Source organism: Populus nigra, chromosome 11, assembly GCF_951802175.1.
Source record: "Populus nigra chromosome 11, ddPopNigr1.1, whole genome shotgun sequence".
Taxonomy (NCBI): domain Eukaryota; kingdom Viridiplantae; phylum Streptophyta; class Magnoliopsida; order Malpighiales; family Salicaceae; genus Populus; species Populus nigra.
Window position 1 is genome coordinate 4,174,872 of NC_084862.1, and position 21,221 is coordinate 4,196,092.

Consider the following 21,221-nt stretch of genomic DNA (forward strand, 5'->3'; position numbering starts at 1 on the left):
TGGACATAATAAAACAAAATTCACAACCTTAATGTCAACTAAGATTTTTTTTTATTACTGGAATTCGACAATTTTTTCTCTCTACTCTCAAACTACGGACTTAAAAATAAAAAATAAATAAATTTTTGGATTAAAATCTAATTTAAAAAAAACAACTAAAGGGACTTAAAGTTTATAAATTGAAAAAAATGAAGATCAAAGTGAACTTTTCATGTTATTTTTTAAACTACCACTCATTTTCTTTTTTTTCTCCACTTCAGTCTCTCTTATTTCAATCTTGCCCTTGCTCACCAAATTTGAAGCAATTAAGCTTTAATTTGTCACCATAAAAATGTACTAAGTGAAAAAACAAGTTTGAGATGTTTTTTTTTTTTTTTTTACCATAGCTAATGCACAATAAAATGTGATAGCATGAAGAATATTTTTATGCATAGTACTTTACCCATATTGATTAGAGTTTTTTTAATTGTGGACTACATTGTTTAAGAAATAATACCTTCATTTTTTTATGCACAGTACTTACCCATAAAAGTGTGTGTGTACACACACTCCTTTTGTAATCATGTTTAGTTTAAAGTTTAAAATAATTTTTCTTTATATTATCTATATTTGGTTTAAAATAGGGATAGAAGAAGAAAAAAGAAAAATAATGTTAAATTAAAATAAGAAAAAAAAAGAGACAAAAACCATAAAAGTTTCTTCGTAAAAATTAATTTACTACTTTTTTTTTTAAAAAAAAATCTTTCATAAAAATCATCCCAAACATAAATTACAAAGATATCTTTTATAAATATATCCTAAAAATTAGATATTTAAAATTAAAATGTAATAAACAAAATAAAAAAAATAACAAACTTCTTAATACATATGAAAAAAAGCTATCAATTTCTCATTAGCATTCGTAAACATCACCATTAACACTTGTAAGTACTATGCATAAAAATATTCTTACATTACTTACATTATAAAGTCATTTGAAAAAATTATTTGTTTTGACTTTATAAAGTAAATCTGTAAAGAAAAACAACACCAAAAAACTTAAAGAGTAAAAATATGTCTTATTAAAAGGTAATTACCCTTAAAATCAAATAATCAAATAATTATCATATCTAGAGGTGACAACCCTCAAAACAATTTAAAAATTAAAATAACTCTTATGTTAATACCTTTAAAATTGAATAATTTAACAAGTCTCATTGAAAGTCGACAACTCTAAAAATGATTAAAAAAAAATCTCATAAAAAAAAACTACCTTTAAATAATTAAAAATCAAACATAGTCTCATAACAAAAATTACCCTAAAACAATAAAAAAATGAAAAAAAAAACTACTTGACAAGAAATTTTTTTATAAAATTTATCATAAGACTAATGGGTTTTATATAAAGAAAAAAAAAATACTATTTGAAATAAATTTACCTTCGGATTGATCTACTTAAATTAAAATAAAAACATCATTTGAAAGAAAATTGCCTTCAAATTGATTGGATTCAAATAAAGTAAAACGTTTATTTCAAAACAAATGGTTGTCGGACTAATATTATTGTCGTTAGGGAAGGGGGGAATGGATCTATCTATGACATGCATGGCTTCCTCCTTTTTTTTTTTTTTTTTTTTTTTTTTTTTCATATTGGTGCTTGAGGTTTCCACCACCTTTATCAATGTTGTGCAAGGTTGTTAATTTTGTTTTGGTAGGTGTTTTATTATTTTAATTGGAATAGAATGTTTCAATTTCAAAGTGTTTCGACGTGTTGTTTCGGGGTTGTTTATATATATATATATATATATATATATATATATATATATATATATATTCAACAAACATAATTCAAATTCAAGATAAATTAATTATACATTATGCAATATAAACACAATGCCAAACAAATATAATTTTAAAATTTAAAATATTTCTAAATAGTTAAGATTAAATAGATCTTTAACTTAAAGTAATTCAACTTAAATAAAATATCAAAATATTATGAAAGTAAAATGTTTTAATACAAATATTTTAAATATAAAGTTAGGTCAATGTTATCAAGGCTAATGGAATCTAAAGCATCCCTTGTTTTGCTCAAATTCCTACAAAGTATAAACATGAAAAAAACAACATGAATATAAACCATATATATTAGTGATAAATCTAATTTTAAAAAATTAATATCATTGTTAATGAAAATAGTAATAATAATTTTCAATATTATTTTCAATATCATTGTTATTGAAAATAGTAATGAAAAAGAGTTTTTTATAATTGGGTGATTTAATTAATTAAATTGAATAAGGTTCAATTTGATTTAATGACTTTTCAAGAGCAGAATGGAACATGTGGAATGAAACCGGAACGTTCCGGACGGAATTTAGCTGAAAAATCAGGAACGGACCGAGATTTAAAATGAGATGAAATTTGTTTTATTTTTTGAATTGGTACGGAATGTTTCGACCATTTCGGGCGAAACGGAACAGAATTGACAACCTTGATGTTGAGAGATCAGATTCTGAGAAAGGTCGTTATGCTACCGTATTTTATGGGCTACTATGTTTTTTGAATATTTTTCTTAAAACATGATATGAAAATTTAGAGACTTGGCCGAGATATATTTTTGTGTGATTTTTAACATTTCAGAGAAAATAGGATATTTTAATACCGATTTGTATCTTTACAGTATAAAAATATAAACCAATATTAATCAAAATTTATAAAAAAATACACAAGAAAATTACAAAACATTTCTAGAATTTTTTTGATTTTGTTTTTGTAAAATATATGATATGATATTATATACTATTATTATTATTATTGTATATTGGGTTGTACCCAACCCAATCACAAGAGCTGAGCCTAACCTGATGTGACAGAGTCTAATCCTAAAACAAATCGGATCTGAGCCCAAAAAAAACTAGACCGAGACATGCCAAAAAAAAAAACCCTCCATTTATTTTGTTAACTGAGAGCTTTTTGGATACAAAGTGCTTATAATATAGGATTCAAACAGCCCTTTGAATATTTCTTCAATCCTTAACTATTATCTTGCTCAATACAACATCATTAAGATTGTTAAACAAATCATTGCACTGAAAAAAAGTAATTGAAAGAATTATAAGCATTATGTGTTGCTTTGTTTTCGATTTTAATCATAAGTATAGATTAATTTTTAGAGGTTTCGAGTGAAATTAATTTTCCTAAATAAATGCAACTTAATAAAAAGTTTAAAAAGTCTAAATGGGTCAATTATAAAATCAATGAAAAATAAGCTCAAAAATACATTCAACAGGCTTGTCCAAAATATTTGAACTAAAATGAATTTCAAGGAGAGTATATTTTCAATAATTAATGATAAAATCTTAGTCGATTTAATTTATGTAAAAAAGGATTTTAATCCATCTACTTTACGAATTGATTAATTTTTGCAGTTAAATAATTATTTTTCTTAACTTAAATTTTTACGCTAACAAATATAATTTTTTATCTAACTATTTGATCTAGCTAAAATATTATTAGAAGATCTCAAAGGCCTTGTTTAATACACAATTAACATTTTATAGTGACCATACATCATAAAAGCCTTATAATAAGGTCCAGAAACAACCATGTAGGATTTATATTAGTTTCTTAGATGATTTATGATTATTTTTTCTAATTAATTAAGAAATATTTTATTATTTTTCCATTCTTGTTTATGACATTTATATAGCTAATATAAATAGTGTTATTTAGCTTGTAATTATTTTTTTATACACTTTAATTTCAAAATAATCTATTGTGTGTGAGTGAGAATAAATTTTGTTAATTATGTTTTAAAATAAATTACACTTAATAAAAGCTTTCTTTGAATATTATAAACTTTCTCTCAAGAAATTAACATATCATACAAATTCCATACAATATGACTTTCATATTTGCAGACTATGAAAATGTTTAATGAACATGTAACATTTAATTTCTTAATTAATTGCATTTGAGCTTGCAATATATATACATTTCAAACAACCTTTTAGTGCTTATTTAAATATAGAAATTTAGATTAATTGTTCTAGTTCACTAAAATCTTTTATATGTTACTTCAATAGTAACTAATGAATACTAATTATTATTTTACAGAGAAAAATAGATATCAAGAGGAGATATAAATCAAAACATTTATTTCTACAGTGGAGATATTCAGTTTTTAAGAAAGATTTTCTCTTTAATCTCTATCTTGAAGATGGGCCCGAATTCCCTATCAAATTCTATAAAAGATATTAAAATTTGATTCCTTAATTTTTTAATATAATTTGATGAGAGGGAAGGGGGACTTCTAAAGATTATCCTCTGAGTTTCCAAAGGTAATATCCTTTGCTATTTTTTAATTTTATTTTCTATTGACAAAGACAAATTATTTCATAGTATGAAGGGAGTTTCTACATTAGATTTTGAAACCAATTCAAAGTACACACCATAATTTTTATCCATTTTAAATTTTTTGAGTGATAAAACTTACCTTCTTTGAGTGTTTTTTATTATATTTATATTTCATAATAATATAGCATCATAAATATCTATTAATTTTTTTTATTAAAAAATATTACCAATTAAATAAAAATCGTTAATATGTTAAATAAATTCATTCATTGTCATGAAATGAATTGGCCGTAAAATATTCTTTTTAATAAAAAAGAATTAATGATGACTGAAAGTTGCATCACCCTGAATCAGAGAGCAAACCATTTGGTACGTAATGGGAAGGACAAACGATAATGAAGCTAAAGACGATAGACTGACTTCCTGTTGCATTTGATGGTAGGGCTCTCTCGGCGCCATTCACGGCCAAAACCCATAGACTTCCTGTTGCCATGATCGACGAGATATCAAGAGTCGATCGAGGATCAAACAAAAAATTTGATGCAAGGAAAGATCGGAGATGGAGATTAATGTCCGATATTTCCCACACCTTACAAGAGAAAACGGTCCCATGAAGGCGATAATGCATTTGATGGTAGGGCTCTCTCGTTGTAGACTTCCTGTTGTAGACTGCATCGACGAGACATCAGGAGTCGACCGAGGATACGACTAACCTCTCGTTTCATATTGTGTTCCAAATGAGATTTTGCAAGTTTTGAAAATTTTTTTATTTAAAATTAATTTTTTTTTATGTTTTTGGCTTCATTTTAATTTATCGATTAAAAATAACTTTTTAAAATAAAAAAAATATTATTTCAATATATTTTCAAATAAAAAATACTTTGAAAAACAATTATTACCACATTTTCAAACACCAACTAAATATATGAAGTCTGAATACCAAATCCCATTGACTTGCTGAATTATTATTTTATCCTTACATCATTGGGTTCCAAACTGCTAGCTCAAAAGATCAAATAAAATAAATTAATGTAACGAAAGATCAGAGATGGAGATGGAGGGAACAATTCCCTTCCCTCAAAAGAATTAATGATGACTGAAAGTTGCATCACCCTGAATCAGAGAGCAAACCATTTGGTACGTAATGGGAAGGACAAACGATAATGAAGCTAAAGACGATAGACTGACTTCCTGTTGCATTTGATGGTAGGGCTCTCTCGGCGACATTCACGGCCAAAACCCATAGACTTCCTGTTGCCATGATCGACGAGATGTCAAGAGTCGACCGAGGATCAAACAAAAAAATTCATGCAAGGAAGGATCGGAGATGGAGATTTATGTCCGATATTTTCCACACCTTACAAGAGAAAACGGTCCCATGAAGACGATAATGCATTTGATGGTAGGGCTCTCTTGGCGCCATTTACGGCCAAAACCCATAGACTTCAATTATATCAAGAGTCGACCGAGGATACGACTAACCTCTCGTTTCATATTGTGTTCCAAATGAGATTTGGCAAGTTTTGAATTTTTTAATTTAAAATTAATTTTTTTTTTATTTTTTTGAATTCATTTTAATTTACGGATCAAAAGTAATTTTATAAAATTAAAAAAAATATTATTTTAATATATTTCTAAACGAAATACATTTTGAAAAATAATTGTTACCATACTTTCGAACACCCACTAAATATATAAAGTCTGAATACCAAATCCCATAGATTTGCTAATGACCATGAATTATTATTTTACCCTTACATCATTGGGTTCCAAACTGCTAGCTCAAAAGATCAAATAAAAAAAAATTGATGTAAGGAAAGATCGGAGATGGAGATGGAGGGAACAATTCCCTTCACCTCTGTAATACACCAACAGATAAGAACTGTCGGTATTTTTATCGGTGTGAAATTCCATGAATAGTGCCAAGGTAGGGGAACAGTTCTCTTCACCTCTGGAATACACCGACGAACACTAACCATCGTTATTTCCATTGATGTTATACATAGTGAATATACACCAACAGACGAAAACTAATCATCGGTATTTTCATCGGTGTTATGTACAGTGAACAATGTCATGGGGAGGGGAACAATTCCTTTCACCTCTAGAATACACCTACAGACACGAACCGTTAGTATTTCCATCAGCGTGAAACAGTGTCAGATGTCAGATTGTATTTGTATTACCTATCTATCCATCTTGCTAATACTTAAATTGAAACCTGCAAGCACAACACAATAACATGAGTTCACATAACAATAATAAAATAAATACTTCTTTGCAGATAATTTAATCAATAAATATTACATTATAGTTTATGGCATTACACTTTCGTGTTTTAATAGTTAGTTAGAATTGTCTTCTTCTTCTTCTTTAATTGACTCGTCATTAGCTCCATCACAATCTTCTATGTTGATATCATTGTTGTCACCATCTTCATTAACTTTTGCTTGCCCGCTAGAGCTTAGAACAACATTTAATTCCTTAGTGTCAACATCAACACAAATATTATCAAAGATGTAAAAATTTGAATTTTCTTGTAAGTCAATCTATGGAGCAACTCAATATAGCTCAACTAACTCACTAACTTGAAAGACATAATGTCCCACATTCGAGTCATCATTCTTATCCTGAACAATCTCGACACGACCTCTTGGTTTGGTTTTCAATATTGATAACCAATCAATTCTTGAACAATCCTTTCTACAGGAAGAGGTATATGTGTAATAAACTTGTTAGCATTGCTTGGTGAAAACAAAGATATTGTTGACATTGCGAAGTCTAGCTTTTGAGTTAATTTTGACCAAACAATGATGAGAATCTACTCTGATTTCTCTGTCAGTGGTGTCATACTAATAACATTTGAATAAAAAGATTCTATTATGCTCGCTATGATATTGCAATTCAATTAGAAGTTGATCCCTTAACATAAACCCCATTGTTATATATCTTTCTACACTGCCAATATTCTTCAGTATGACAAACGTATCCGTTGACAAATACTCATTATAGCACTTCACCTATCTTTCAGGACTTAGACTTAGTAAAGATAATGTAGCATTGGCAATGCCTCCCAGTTTATTAATCCGGCACATCAAGTACAATAATGAACAATGAATGAGAATTTTGTAATGAAATTAACTATCCTAATAGATAATGAGTGATAGTGACAAATTGGTCATCTTGTAATCGAAAGATCTGAGATTCAGTTTGTTGTGAGTTATTATACTGTAAATATTGGCGATGTTGTCTACGAAGTATTCAATAATGTATGAGTTTGTGATATTACTAGAGATAAATAGTATATTAATAACAAAGTTTAAGTGGTATACTTATTGAATAAAAGATCTCAGTTTATCGTAGTTAAATAACACATAATTATGTGCTTGTTTGACTTTTATTTCAGACAAATATCTTCCTCTAACCGCATTTTTTAGTGCGGGTCATCCATGATTGGAGACTATTTACAAGTTCTCACTCAAAGACACTTCACCACCATCATCATGCCTTAGAACACAATTGATTCTTATTCTCAAATGAAGCTCAAAATAGTAGGAGATAAATGTTGAGATCACCTTAACAATAAAGGCCCATATACCGAAGCCTCAATATACACCTTTTTTTAACCTTTTTCTTAAGGTTGAAAAGGCACATTGATGGTGTTGTTACTCATTTTTGGACCCCATGTTTGCTGGAAGATTGACAAAAGCAAATGAAAGAAATATTTTTTTCGAAACTCTGTTTGAGCTGTTTTCTGCTCTTTTTATCCTTCCCCTTTGCTGCCAAAATCATCAGGTTTTCTTAGACTGATCAGAAGTCTTCATAATTCCAAATTCATTCCTTTTTATAGGGTCTTTAAGGGTGAATAAATCCCTCAAAAGTGGAAATAAAAAACCTGGTTCTGTTGCTGCCGCAATATTTTTTTGTTCCAACTTAGGCCCTGATTCTGATTGGGCTTCATGCAATATCTGACCCTCCCTAACGGAATTATGTCACTCGTGACATGTTGAAGAATGGACCTACACCTTTATCGGGTCCTGGAGCTCACTGTTCTTATGGCAGACTCTCGGTCGAACTAGGATGCTTGGCATTGTCAGTTCCCTGAATTTAGATCGGGAGACCCTTTGTGACCAACCAGATTGCGACCCGTTTCTATCCTATAAAACGTTTATAGATCACCTGGAATCCTTCGTGAAAGTTGTAGTCCTGGATGCATAGGTGAATTTAGGCTTTCGAATCGCTTGATTTCGATATCAGGAGCTCGAGATATTCATGTTTGAATATCTGACGTGAAAGTAGAGAATTCTGCCGCGAGCAGGATTTTGACCCAAGTTTTGCACTGAAATTTCTGCTGCCATCACGTTTTTTCTGGTTCATTCTTAGGATACTCTCAGTCATATCGGGATGCTCGACATTCGTCAGTTTCTGAATCGGATCAGGAGACCATTTTTACCGACCAGTTTTGCGGCCCGATTCTGTCCGGTAAAACAATTATATCTCACCTTAAATCCTTCGTGAAAGTTGTAGTCCTACACACATAGATGAATTTGGGCTTTCGAATCGCTCAATTTCGATATCAGAAGCTCAAGATATGCATGTTTGAATACCCGATGAGGAAGTGAAAATTCTGCCGCGTGTTTGTAACCTTTTTTTTGGGGTCCCTGCAAATATAATTACTGATAATAATAAAAAGGGGAGCAGAACCCAAAGCAAACGGCCTTGTTCCTCCCTCCCCGCAGCATGCAGATGGAGACCCTAGGAGTGGAAAGCAGCGCAGGCGCGCCCTGCAAGGCCACGCCTATTGGAGACTTCGCCTGGTGTCCCCTGCTCCCCATGCGCAGCAGCGTCCCAGCTTTCCCCTTTGCCTATAAATACAGCTCTTAGCAGCTGCAGAATGGGGGGTTGATTTTTGAAAAAAAGGGGGGAGAGTTGTTGAACGAGAGAGAAGGCTTTTAAAAAAGAAAAAGAGGGAACCGAGAACAAGAAGGTTTGAGAGTAAAAATTGGGAAAACAACGAAAGAGAAAGGAGGTTAACCTGGCCTCCAGTTTCCTTCTTTACTGCAGGCGGGAGCTGCAGAATGTAACGGGAGAAGTTTTTGTTGTTAAACAAAGCTTTTGGCTAGTGAAGGATGTATATGACGTGAGGTAAGGTCTGTCTAATTAAAGAAGATAACGTGAGGGAGTGTCCTTTTAATTAAGGGGACTTTGTTGTTGCAGGTTCTGGTTTCATGTTTTTTTTTGTCCCTCTGTTTCTTGTAGAAATGCATGGCTTCTGTTATAGCTTCTGTTATAGGTTTCAGTTTCAGGACTTAATGTGTTTTGGTGCCTGCGGAATTGTTTTTTTTTAGAGTAATGAGCAGACTTGTTTCAGACTTCCAGCTTTGATTAAACTGTAACTTCCTGCATTTTTTTTGCTTTGTGTTTGCACTGTTCAAGTGAAATATAATTCACTTGAACAGTAACGTGGTCTTTGCATGCAGTTTGGGGGTACTGTGCATGTGCACAGTAACTGGAAAATCAATTAACGTGTTACTGTGAACAGTAACCGGTCATGTGGTTTGGGCTGGGCTGAGTCCAGCCCTGTAGAAAGTAAGCCCATGCTGTTGGGCTGATTTCGGCCCATTTTCCTTTTTGGGCCGGGTCTGGACCATTCAAAAAGTTTTCTTCAAAGATGTATTTAAAAAATCTGTGATTTTCTGCAAGGTTGTATTTTTGTACTATAAAGATACAAGTCCGGTATGAAAATACCCGGTTTTCGTCGAGACATCAAAAAAAAATATAAAAGAAAAAATGTTTTGTTTTCATGCATACGGCCAATACCCTAACATTGTTTTTACGTCTTTTATCCAAAAAACAAATATTTGAAGTTTCAAAAATGTGTTTTCGCATGGATTTCTTAAACACAACAAAAATCATTTTTCTTGCATTTCTGGATTTTACAACATGTTTGTAAAACTCCAAAGGGTATTGGCCAATATTCCAAAAAATATAAAAATCTTATTTTTAGGGAATTCATCTATTATTCACCACTAATGTTTGGATAAAGAAATCCCTAAAGGACGAATATCCAAAATATTATCGGGGATAATTTGTTATTATTCACCGCTAATGTTTGGATAAAGAAATCCGTAAAGGACGAATATCCAAAATATTATTGGGGATAATTTGTTATTATTCACTGTTAATATTTGGATAAAGAAACCCGGAGTGGTAAATATCCAAAATAATTTTCCAGGAATAATAAATCTGCACACATCCTTGAAAGAAGCCTTGATTATAATCGAGGACATTTCAAATTTTTTTTACTCCACGGTTTGCGAGCCGTGAGAGTATAAAACACTAAGACAAAAACACCCTAGATTTCGTTCATCGGAACAGACTTATCCTAGGAAACTGATGGGATTAGAGAACATCAACACCATAACAGTTATAAGGCAAATCAAACACCAAGCAGCTTACCTTAGGTAGGGCGTACTAGGGGTGCTAAAACCTTCCCTTTACGCAACCAGTCCCTTGCCTTAGAATCTCTGAAAAACCAGTTAGGTTTCCTAGTGACCATAATACTAGGTGGCGACTCCCTTTTTTCATAATAGAAAGACCCCAACATCAATCCCCGCTACGAGGGATAGTGTCGCCGCGACGTCGAGCTCTCGGGAGGGTGCGATAGGATGGCGACTCCACTGGGGACGCTAGGACTAGGCTTGGTTTTTTTGTTTGTATTATGCCATGTGTTATTGTTTTCTTATATGAATGATACTTTGTTTAAAAGCTTTAGCATGCATATTTACATCTTGTCATGCATGGTATATCAGATATGGATACAGATTTTATTTGCATCCTATCATGCATCACTTGTATTTTTTACTATTTTGTCAAGTGCACACATTAAACTTTAAGTTAGGTGGGGGACTAGCAGCTTGCCTTACGACTTGAGTCAAGGTTTAAGTTTGTGTAAACCCCAACTCTTTGCTGAGTGTTTAGACTGATAGTGATTGGTACATGTGCCATCCCACTATCTGCTGAACCCCCATATTGCCTTCAAGAGGGCGATCACTGGGACAGCAAGAGACCCTTTGTTTAGAGACCAAGTAGTAAACCTACCCTATATCTCACGTAAGGAACTATAACCTATCCTTAGGGTGTATGATCCATAATATCTCTTGCATCAAAACAAGTCTAACCCCCGGCATTTTGAATTGCAGGACTTGTGATCGAAATGGCCACCATTACTAAATTTTCCATCATAGAATATGGGAAAAATTCTGAACTGTCACAATTGACTGAAGGAGACTGCCTTAGAAGCAATGTTAAGAAACTGTCACCAATCAAGAACCTGAATTGCATTATGAATGAGGTGAACAAGTTAACGACTCACTTTCAGGATATGGATAAGGATGCATTTTTTAATAAATACGGACGTTTGATGGAAATTGCAAAGGTAGAAGTTTTAAACCCAGCTGTGCGAGCTATAATTCATTTTTGGGATCCAGACTACCGGTGTTTTTCTTTTGGAAGCATAGACTTATGTCCCACTATGGAGGAATATGGGATGTTGACTGAGTTTCCAAACAATCTGTATCGGATTTATTTGCCTTTGAGATCGGACCAGATCATCCCCGAATTGTCAAAACTGCTCAGAATCTCCAACTTGGAAAAGTTTTTGGAAAAGAATGCTACCGGTCTAAAATGGAGGATGCTAGAAATTGAACTAGAAAAGAAGTCAGGATTAGAAAAAGAGAGATTGATTGCCTTGGGCATATTTGGCCTTGTGTTGTTCCCAAGTCAGACAGGTTTAGTGAGTTTGGAGGCCGCTGCTGCTTATGTAGAGTATGAGAATACACAAATCAATCCAGTGGTTGCTATTTTGGCTGAAACCATCTTGACGCTTAATCATTGTAGGAGGACCGGGAAAGGGGCAATGAGATGTTGCACGCAGTTGTTGTATATCTGGATGGTTAGCCATATCGAAACAAAAAAACCTGTCTTCAATAATTTTTGGTGGTTCACCCAAAGACCCCTGAAGTTAGTAGAAGAAGAAGAATGGGGAGATCTAGACAACCAAGGTTGGGTTGACAAATTAGAAGGTTTGCCTAATAGTGATTTCAAGTGGAGAGCCCCATGGGTGACGACAGTGAAAGTCCTAATGAGTTGTGGACAAAGACGTTGGGTACCATTGATAGGGATTACAGGTTATGTGAGTTATGCTCCGGCCCTGGTGGTAAGGCAGCTTGGGGGCATGCAGTTTGTTCCAAGGACTATAGGAATGGCTCAATTCTTTGGTTTGTTCAAAGATCCCATTGCACACGAAGTTTTGGAGATCATCAAACAAGATTGGAAGCATCTGGTTTTGGTTGAGATAGAAGGTTTAAAAGGTCCAAGTGCAAGCGAAGGATATGCAAGATGGAGAGACTTAACTGCTTTAGCCATGCCTTGTGTAGGGGTCAAATCCCCCCAAACTGTAGAAGAGCCTATTAAGAGGAAAAGGGTCAGTAATGAGGAGGAGTTGAGAAGACAAGTGGAAAAACTTCGAACAGAGTTGAGCAAAAGCAAAAAAGACAAGGCAATATTGGAAGAAATGATGCTGAAAGAAGATAAAAGGAGAGCATTTCTGGATGAGCAGATACAATCTAGAGATGCGCGAATAACAAAGCTTGAGTTAAAGCTAGGGGAGGAGAAGATTGCTAGGGAAAGAGGTGAGAAGGAGCTAAGCGAGATGAGTTTGGATTGGATGCAAAGTTGCTCTGAACTTGAAGCAATGGAGATTGACTTTAAAGATTGCCAAGGAAGTGCAGAATATTTCCAAGAAAAATTTGCACAAGTCCAGTTCGAATTGATGGATAGGATTGGGAAGTATGAGGATTTGAGCAAGAAATATATGGAGTTGGAAAGCCGTTTAATGGGGATTGCAAAAGAAGAAACTAAAAGGAAAGGTTTTGAGGCTGTTGAAACAGAATTAGCGGGTAAGAAGAATGAGATAAAAGTTATGAGGATAAAGCTTGACAAGGAACGAGAAAAGGTGAAGTATTTGGACGAGAAGCTAATAGCAATGGAAAAACACAAGGATCAAATCGACGCCAACAACGCTGCTTTGAACAGAACCAATATGTTGCTCATAGAAAAGATGACCAAGACAGATGAGCAAATGGATGAAGCTGCTGCACATGCTCGAATTATTAGAATTAATGCGCGGAATGTGGGAGGGGACATCATTCGCTATCGCCGAAGCCTAGCTGAAACCGATGCTTTTCTAGGGAAGATTGAGAATCGCGGTTTTACCTTCTTACCTTTGGCTAGAGAGTTTGTGGAGGAAAGGGGTTGACCCACGACATTTTGTATTTCCTTTTTTTAATGTAATAAACTTATCAAGTATTAATGAAAAGGGCGTTGACCCAACTTCTTATGCAAAATTTGTCTCTTGGTGAATATGATTCAAGCAAACGACTTGAAAGGCAGTACTTCTAGCAATGTGACGAGAACCTATGTTTATAAGGTGGTGGCTATTATTCGTTCACAAGAAGAGTGCATCCATACCCAATATACAAAGCATTCTCAATCATGCATTTTCTCATACATCTATGCACGCATTCGCAGATTAAGAAACATAGGTCCCCCTTCTAAAATCCACAACACTCGACAAAGAAAAAGAATGGAAAACGAAGAAAGGTCACAACCAGAAGCTCAGTACCAAAGGGAACTTGAAGGAGTTCGGAAGGATGTGGCGCACCTGACCAGTTTGCTTGAGCAAATGTTGAGAGCCAAAGATGGAGAGGGAACGTCTACTCAACCTGATGAAGCACCACCAGCAGATCAAATCCCTGTCGCACCTATCGACGTAGGGGCAAATACACCACATAAACAACTTCCTAATCCCTCTCAACCCATCCAAATCCCTATTACAATGGATTTGACAAACGAGGATCCACAAGACGTCAGAGTCTCTGATCATGTTGGGTATGATAAATGGACTGCCCTAGAGGAGAGGCTAAGGGCAGTTGAAGGGAATGATTTGTTTGACCCAATTAGGGCCGCTGAAGTATGCTTGGTACCTAACATCGTAATTCCAAAGAAGTTCAGAGTGCCAGAGTTTGTTAAGTATACCGGAATGGAATGCCCAAAGACCCATCTTCGTTCCTACTATAACAAGATGGCAGAAGTTATCCACGATGATAAGTTGCTAATCTACTTCTTCCAAGATAGTTTGGCAGGATCGGCCCTCAGCTGGTATATGAGGCTGGACAATGTTAGGATTAAGAAATGGACAGATCTGGCAGATGCTTTCTTAAAGCAATACAAGTTCAATCTTGAGATTGCTCCTGATAGGACCAGTCTGATTACCATGGAGAAAGGAGCTCAAGAGTCCGTGAGGGCTTATGCTCAGAGGTGGCGAGACCAAGCTATCAATGTACAACCTCCACTAATAGAGACAGAGATGGTAACACTATTTGCCAATACTTTTAGGGCCCCATACTATGAACATCTTATGGGTAGCTCAGCTCAGCATTTCTATGATGCTGTGCGAATTGCTGAAAGGATTGAACAAGGAGTCCGAAGTGGGAGAATTGCAGAGCCTATAGAGAAGAGGGGTTTTGTTGGGAAGAAGAAGGAAATTGAGGTAAGTAACCTAGAAGACAGTTATAAAAGGAAAGGCAAAAACTACCAAAACTATCAAACACCTACCTCCCAAATCACTAGCATCAACTTTTCTAAACCCTCCGTCCCAAACCAACCCCATCAAACAAAATTCCCCACTAATAACCAAAACAATTACCAAAGGAGAGACAACCGACAACTAGAAGAACAATTACCGCCTCTGCCAATAACCCTAAAAGAGTTATATGCCAAGTTGCTAAGTATTGGGCAGATAGCTCCCTTACCATTACCTCCTATGCAACCGCCTTTCCCTACCTGGTACAACCCCGAGTTGACTTGTGAATACCATGCTGGTAATACGGGTCACAGCATTGAGAACTGCGTAGCTTTTAAGAAGAGGGTATCGCAGTTGATCAAAATCGGATGGGTCACTTTTGAAGATTCGCCTAATGTGAATTCGAACCCTCTACCCAAACATGTTGTAGGTAGTAGTGGAGTGAATGCTATGGAGGTCGGGAGCAAAGGGAAGGTGCTAAGAGTGACCATGGCAAGGTTGTATGAAATGTTGGTACAATCTGAACATTTGGAGAAACCATCTGAGCATTGCATAAGGGAAGACGATTTTTGCCCATTCCATAAAAAGAAAGGGCATCATATTGATGAATGCATTGAGTTTCATCAAAAGGTTGTGAGAATGCTGACTTTAGGAGAGTTAAGGATTGAGGCTGTAAAAGATAATGAAGAGATAGAGATGATAGAGAATTGGGGGAAATGTAGAGTCCAATCAACAGCTAATGGGCTCTCAAAATTGGTATTAGCTAAGCCCTCATACGCAAACAAAGTAGACTATGGAGCGATGCCTGGAGATTATGGTTATACCTCGAATATCGAAACTCCTTTGTCATGTTTTCGAAATGAGATAAGTGGGCTAACTCGGAGTGGTCGTTGTTTCACACCTGAAGAGCTAGAAAAGCAAAGAAAGGCTAAAGGCAAGGAGGTGTTGGACCTCGGTAAAGAGCTTGAGGTAAATAAACCCGTAACTGAGGAAGAAACAAATGAGTTCCTAAAATTGATGAAGCATAGTGAGTACTGTATAGTGGATCAGTTGAAGAAGACTCCTGCCAAGATCTCCATCATGTCATTAATACTCAGCTCGGAGCCGCATCGTAATGCTTTGCAAAAAGTATTGAATGAGGCCTACGTACCCCAAGATATTGAACAAAAGACTATGGAGCATCTAGTAGGGAGGATCCATGCTGCCAATTATTTATATTTTACAGAAGATGAACTTGACGCTGAAGGAACTGGGCATAACAAGGCCTTGTATGTCACGGTCCGATGCAAAGACTGTCTCATCGGCAAAGTTCTTATTGATAATGGCTCGGCCCTTAATGTGTTACCAAGGCATATGCTGGATGAAATGCCGGTAGATCTCTCACACATGCAACCCAGTGTGATGACGGCTAGAGCATACGATGGCTCGCCAAGGCAAGTGATAGGGACAATTGAGGTCGAACTAGCTGTAGGTCCACAAGTCTTTCTAGTAACCCTTCAAGTGATGGATATCCACCCTTCTTATAGTATGTTGTTAGGAAGGCCATGGATACATTCTGCGGGAGCTGTCACCTCCTCGCTACATCAATGTTTGAAGTACATTGCCAATGGTGTTCTGGTTACTGTTAAGGCTGAGGAGACTATATCAATGGTAAGAAATGTCGCGGTTCCATTCATTGAAGCTGAAGATTGTAAGGATGGAAACCTTCATGCATTTGAGGTTGTGAATACCGAGTGGGTGCCCGAAAACACTGTGGTGAGGAAGCCAGAAATCTCGGAGGCCACCAAAATGGCCGCTAAAAGCTTTTTGAAACACAAGACTCCTTTCCCATATGATATTGAGAAAGGAAGGCTTGAATGGATGGATATAATCAAACTGAAAGCTGCAGAACAGAGGTTTGGGCTTGGATATAAGCCCAAAAAGGAGGATTACAAGCGAGCTGCTGGTGCAAGAAGGGAAAAGAGAATGGCTAGGATTGAAGGAAGGAAGCCTGAAGAAGAAAGCTTAGCCATCCCTCCAATCAGGATTTCATTTCCAAAGGCTGCATATGTGATGCAGCCTGATAAGGGACAGGGAAACCTCTTTCAGAAGCTCTCTTCAATGAACATAAACACTTTAGAGGAAGACCAAGTCAAGAACATTGTTGAGAAAATTGAATCTGGAAGAAGGGATGAAGAGCTGCCACAATTAACCATCCACACGTTGGAAGAAATCACTGTCAGGACCTTCGTTCGAAAGTTGGCCGAAGGAGAAACGTTCCAGAATTGGGAGACCCAAGAAGCTCCATTGGTTTTCAAAATGTAATCAACAATGATTTGTTGGATTATAATTTTAGCTATGTTGTTTGCCCTTTTCTATTTTGGTTTTTATTTATTGACAATCGAGGCTCAAGATGTCAATTGGAGTTTGTTTTTTGAGCCAAACTTTTCCTTTTAATGAGATCATGCATTTTCAAAATTCATCTTGATGTCTTACTGTGCATTTACACATCACTTTCCGCTTTCAGGAACCCTGAAAGCGGATCCTCCACAACAACACCTGCACTTTATATTGAGAATGAATGGCCAAACTTTAAAGAATACATAGTAGCTGTAGAAGATGAGGAATGGGAGGAGAAAAACATATGGGAATTCACAAAATTAACAGAGCAGCATGAACAGGCTTGGAGGCCCGCTAAAGAGGAACTTGAAACCATAAATGTGGGTAATGAAGAAATGAAGAGAGAGCTGAAAATAGGGACTTTGATCACCCCTGAAGAGAAGGAAGAATTGATTGCACTGCTCCGAGATTACGTAGATGTCTTTGCTTGGTCCTATGAGGATATGCCTGGTTTGGATACGGATATCGTAGTACATAGGATACCACTGGTTGAAGGATGCAAACCGATTAAGCAGAAGTTGAGGAGAACTCATCCGGAGGTCTTAATCAAAGTAAAAGCAGAAATTGAAAAACAATGGAACGCTGGTTTTTTGGAAGTAGTCGAGTATCCACAATGGGTGTCAAACATAGTGGTGGTACCAAAAAAGGAAGGTAAAATCAGAGTTTGTGTGGATTTTAGGGACTTAAACCGGGCTAGCCCTAAGGATAATTTCCCTCTACCACACATAGATATGTTAGTTGATAATGCAGCACGCAGCTCCACATATTCCTTTATGGATGGATTTTCGGGCTACAATCAGATAAAAATGGCGCAAGAGGATAAAGAGAAGACAACCTTTGTAACACCATGGGGAACATTTTGCTACAAAGTCATGCCATTTGGTTTAAAGAATGCTGGGGCCACCTACCAAAGGGCTATGGTGACTTTGTTTCATGACATGATGCACAAAGAGATTGAAGTATACGTGGATGACATGATTGCTAAATCTAGAGAGGGAGAGAATCATGTCCGAATATTGAAGAAATTGTTTGAAAGACTAAGGAAATATAAGTTGAGACTTAACCCGGCGAAGTGTTCGTTCGGAGTGAAATCTGGGAAGTTGTTGGGATTTGTGGTGAGTGACAAAGGGATAGAAGTGGATCCCGACAAAGTAAAGGCTATTCAATCTATGCCACCTCCCAAGACTGAGAAGGATGTGAGAGGTTTCTTAGGAAGGTTGAATTACATTGCTCGGTTTATATCCCAATTAACCACGACTTGTGACCCGATCTTTCGTTTGTTAAGGAAGAAGAACCCTGGAATTTGGAATGAAGAGTGCGAAGAGGCTTTTGAGAAAATCAAGCAGTACTTGTTGAGTCCACCCCTCCTTGTTCCTCCTGTACCAGAAAGGCCATTGATATTGTACCTAACAGTAACAGAAACAGCAATGGGATGTGTGCTTGGGCAACACGATGAAACCGGAAGGAAGGAAAGGGCCATTTATTATCTGAGCAAGAAGTTCACAGAATGTGAGTCTAGGTATACTGTGATTGAGAAGCTGTGTTGCGCACTGACATGGGCTGCAAAGAGATTACGTCAGTATATGTTGTATCACATTACGTGGTTAATTTCCAAATTAGACCCGTTGAGGTACATTTGTGAAAAGCCCTATTTATCGAGCCGAATTGCAAGATGGCAAGTTCTATTGGCTGAGTATGACATAGTATAGATGACAAGGAAAGCCGTGAAAGGGAGCGTTATTGCTGATCACCTAGCTGACCATGCTATGGAAGATTATGAGTCATTAGACTTTGACTTTCCCGATGAAGATGTGCTTGCAATCGAGGAAGAGAAATCAGACTGGTGGATTATGTATTTTGATGGTGCTGTAAATGCATGTGGTAACGGAGCGGGTGCGGTGATAATCTCTCCTGATAAGAAGCAGTATCCGGTTTCAGTCAAGCTACAGTTTGGGTGCACCAACAACACAGCTGAGTATGAAGCTTGCATTCTTGGTTTAGAGGCTGCATTGGAGCTAAACATCAGAAAGATAGATGTGTATGGAGACTCAATGCTGATCATTTGCCAAATAAAAGGAGAATGGCAAACCAAGGAAGAGAAGTTAAGGCCTTACCAAGAATACCTGTCTAAACTGACTAGAGAATTTGAGGAAATAGAGTTCACTCATCTAGGAAGGGAAGGAAACCACTTTGCAGATGCTTTGGCTACACTAGCATCTATGGCCAAAATAGACTTTGGGCACAAGGTACAACCAGTACACATCAATATCAGAAATAACCCAGCTCATTGTTGCTCAGTCGAAAGAGAAGTGGATGGAAACCCTTGGTACTATGATGTCAAGAATTTCATCCAAAACCAGGCATATCCCATGGGGGCATCCAAAATCGACAAGAAGACCTTGAGGAGGTTGGCAATGGATTTTTATCTTGATGGGGAGATCTTGTATAAGAAATCATCCGACAGGACTTTGTTGAGATGTTTGGATGAGTTTGAGGCAAAAAGCGCGTTACGAGAAGTCCATGAAGGGATTTGCTCAACCCATGCTAATGGACACATGATGGCTAGGAAGATACAAAGAGCCGGTTACTTCTGGATGACGTTAGAAAAGGATTGCATCGACTATGTCCGGAAATGTCATAAGTGCCAAGTATACAGTGACAAAATCAACGCCCCTCCAACTCCTCTTTTTAACTTGACATCGCCATGGCCCTTCGCGATGTGGGGAATTGATGTGATTGGACCTGTAAACCCAAAAGCCAGCAATGGTCATAGGTTTATTCTCGTGGCTATCGACTACTTTACAAAATGGGTAGAAGCCGGTTCATTTGCTCATGTGACGCAAAAAGTAGTGAAGAAATTTATTGAGAGAGATTTGATTTGTCGATATGGTCCACCAGAAAAGATTATCACTGATAATGCCCAGAATTTCAATGGCAAGATGATAATAGAACTCTGTGCTAAATGGAAAATCAAGCATTCCAACTCTTCGCCGTATAGACCAAAGATGAATGGCGCGGTAGAAGCTGCTAACAAGAATGTCAAAAAGATTATTCAGAAGATGGTAGTCACCTATAAGGATTGGCATGAGATGTTGCCATTTGCCCTTCATGCGTATCGCACCGCAGTCCGAACCTCGACAGGAGCCACCCCATACACGTTGGTATATGGAATGGAGGCGGTTATGCCTTTAGAAGTGGAAATCCCCTCATTGAGAGTACTGGTAGACTCTGAGCTGGAAGAGGTAGAATGGGCAAAAGTTAGATATGAACAGCTGAATCTGATCAGTGAAAAGAGGATAGCCGCAATCTTTCATCATCAACTTTACCAAAGAAGGATGGCCAAATCATACGATAAAAAGGTTCGACCTCGAGGATTCCACGAAGGGGATCTTGTACTGAAGAAAATATTGCCTTTACCAGGAGAAGATCAGAGTAAATGGGCGCCGAACTATGAGGGCCCTTACGTGGTGAAGAAAGCATTCTCGGGAGGAGCTTTGCTGTTATCTAGAATGGATGGAGAAGATCTAGTTAGGCCAGTGAATTCTGACTCTGTAAGGAAATATTATGCTTGATGTATTCTGTAATCTCCCAATCAATAAAAATAAAGTTTGGCCATGAATTTTCTAAACTTTTCTTCATAAAAAAAACATGATCTCATCGCATTTGAAATCTTTTACTCTTTTCTTACACATGACTGAGGAGATGACTCCATCAATTGGAGAATCAAATCAAATCAAAACTTGACATATTTTTGCACACCACACTGGGGGCAAGGAGCGCACGAAGTGCACATAGGGGCCCAAAGTTAACCAAAGCCCAAAAGGGGTATCATCATAAAAACTTCTGAAAAAGACATCTT

General features: G+C 36.3%; 1 pseudogene; it reads left to right on the top strand.

Annotated features, from left to right (window-relative positions):
• Positions 1-13,984: 13,984 nt before the first annotated feature.
• LOC133668670 (uncharacterized) lies at positions 13,985-20,934 on the top strand (annotated as a pseudogene).
• Positions 20,935-21,221: the final 287 nt, after the last annotated feature.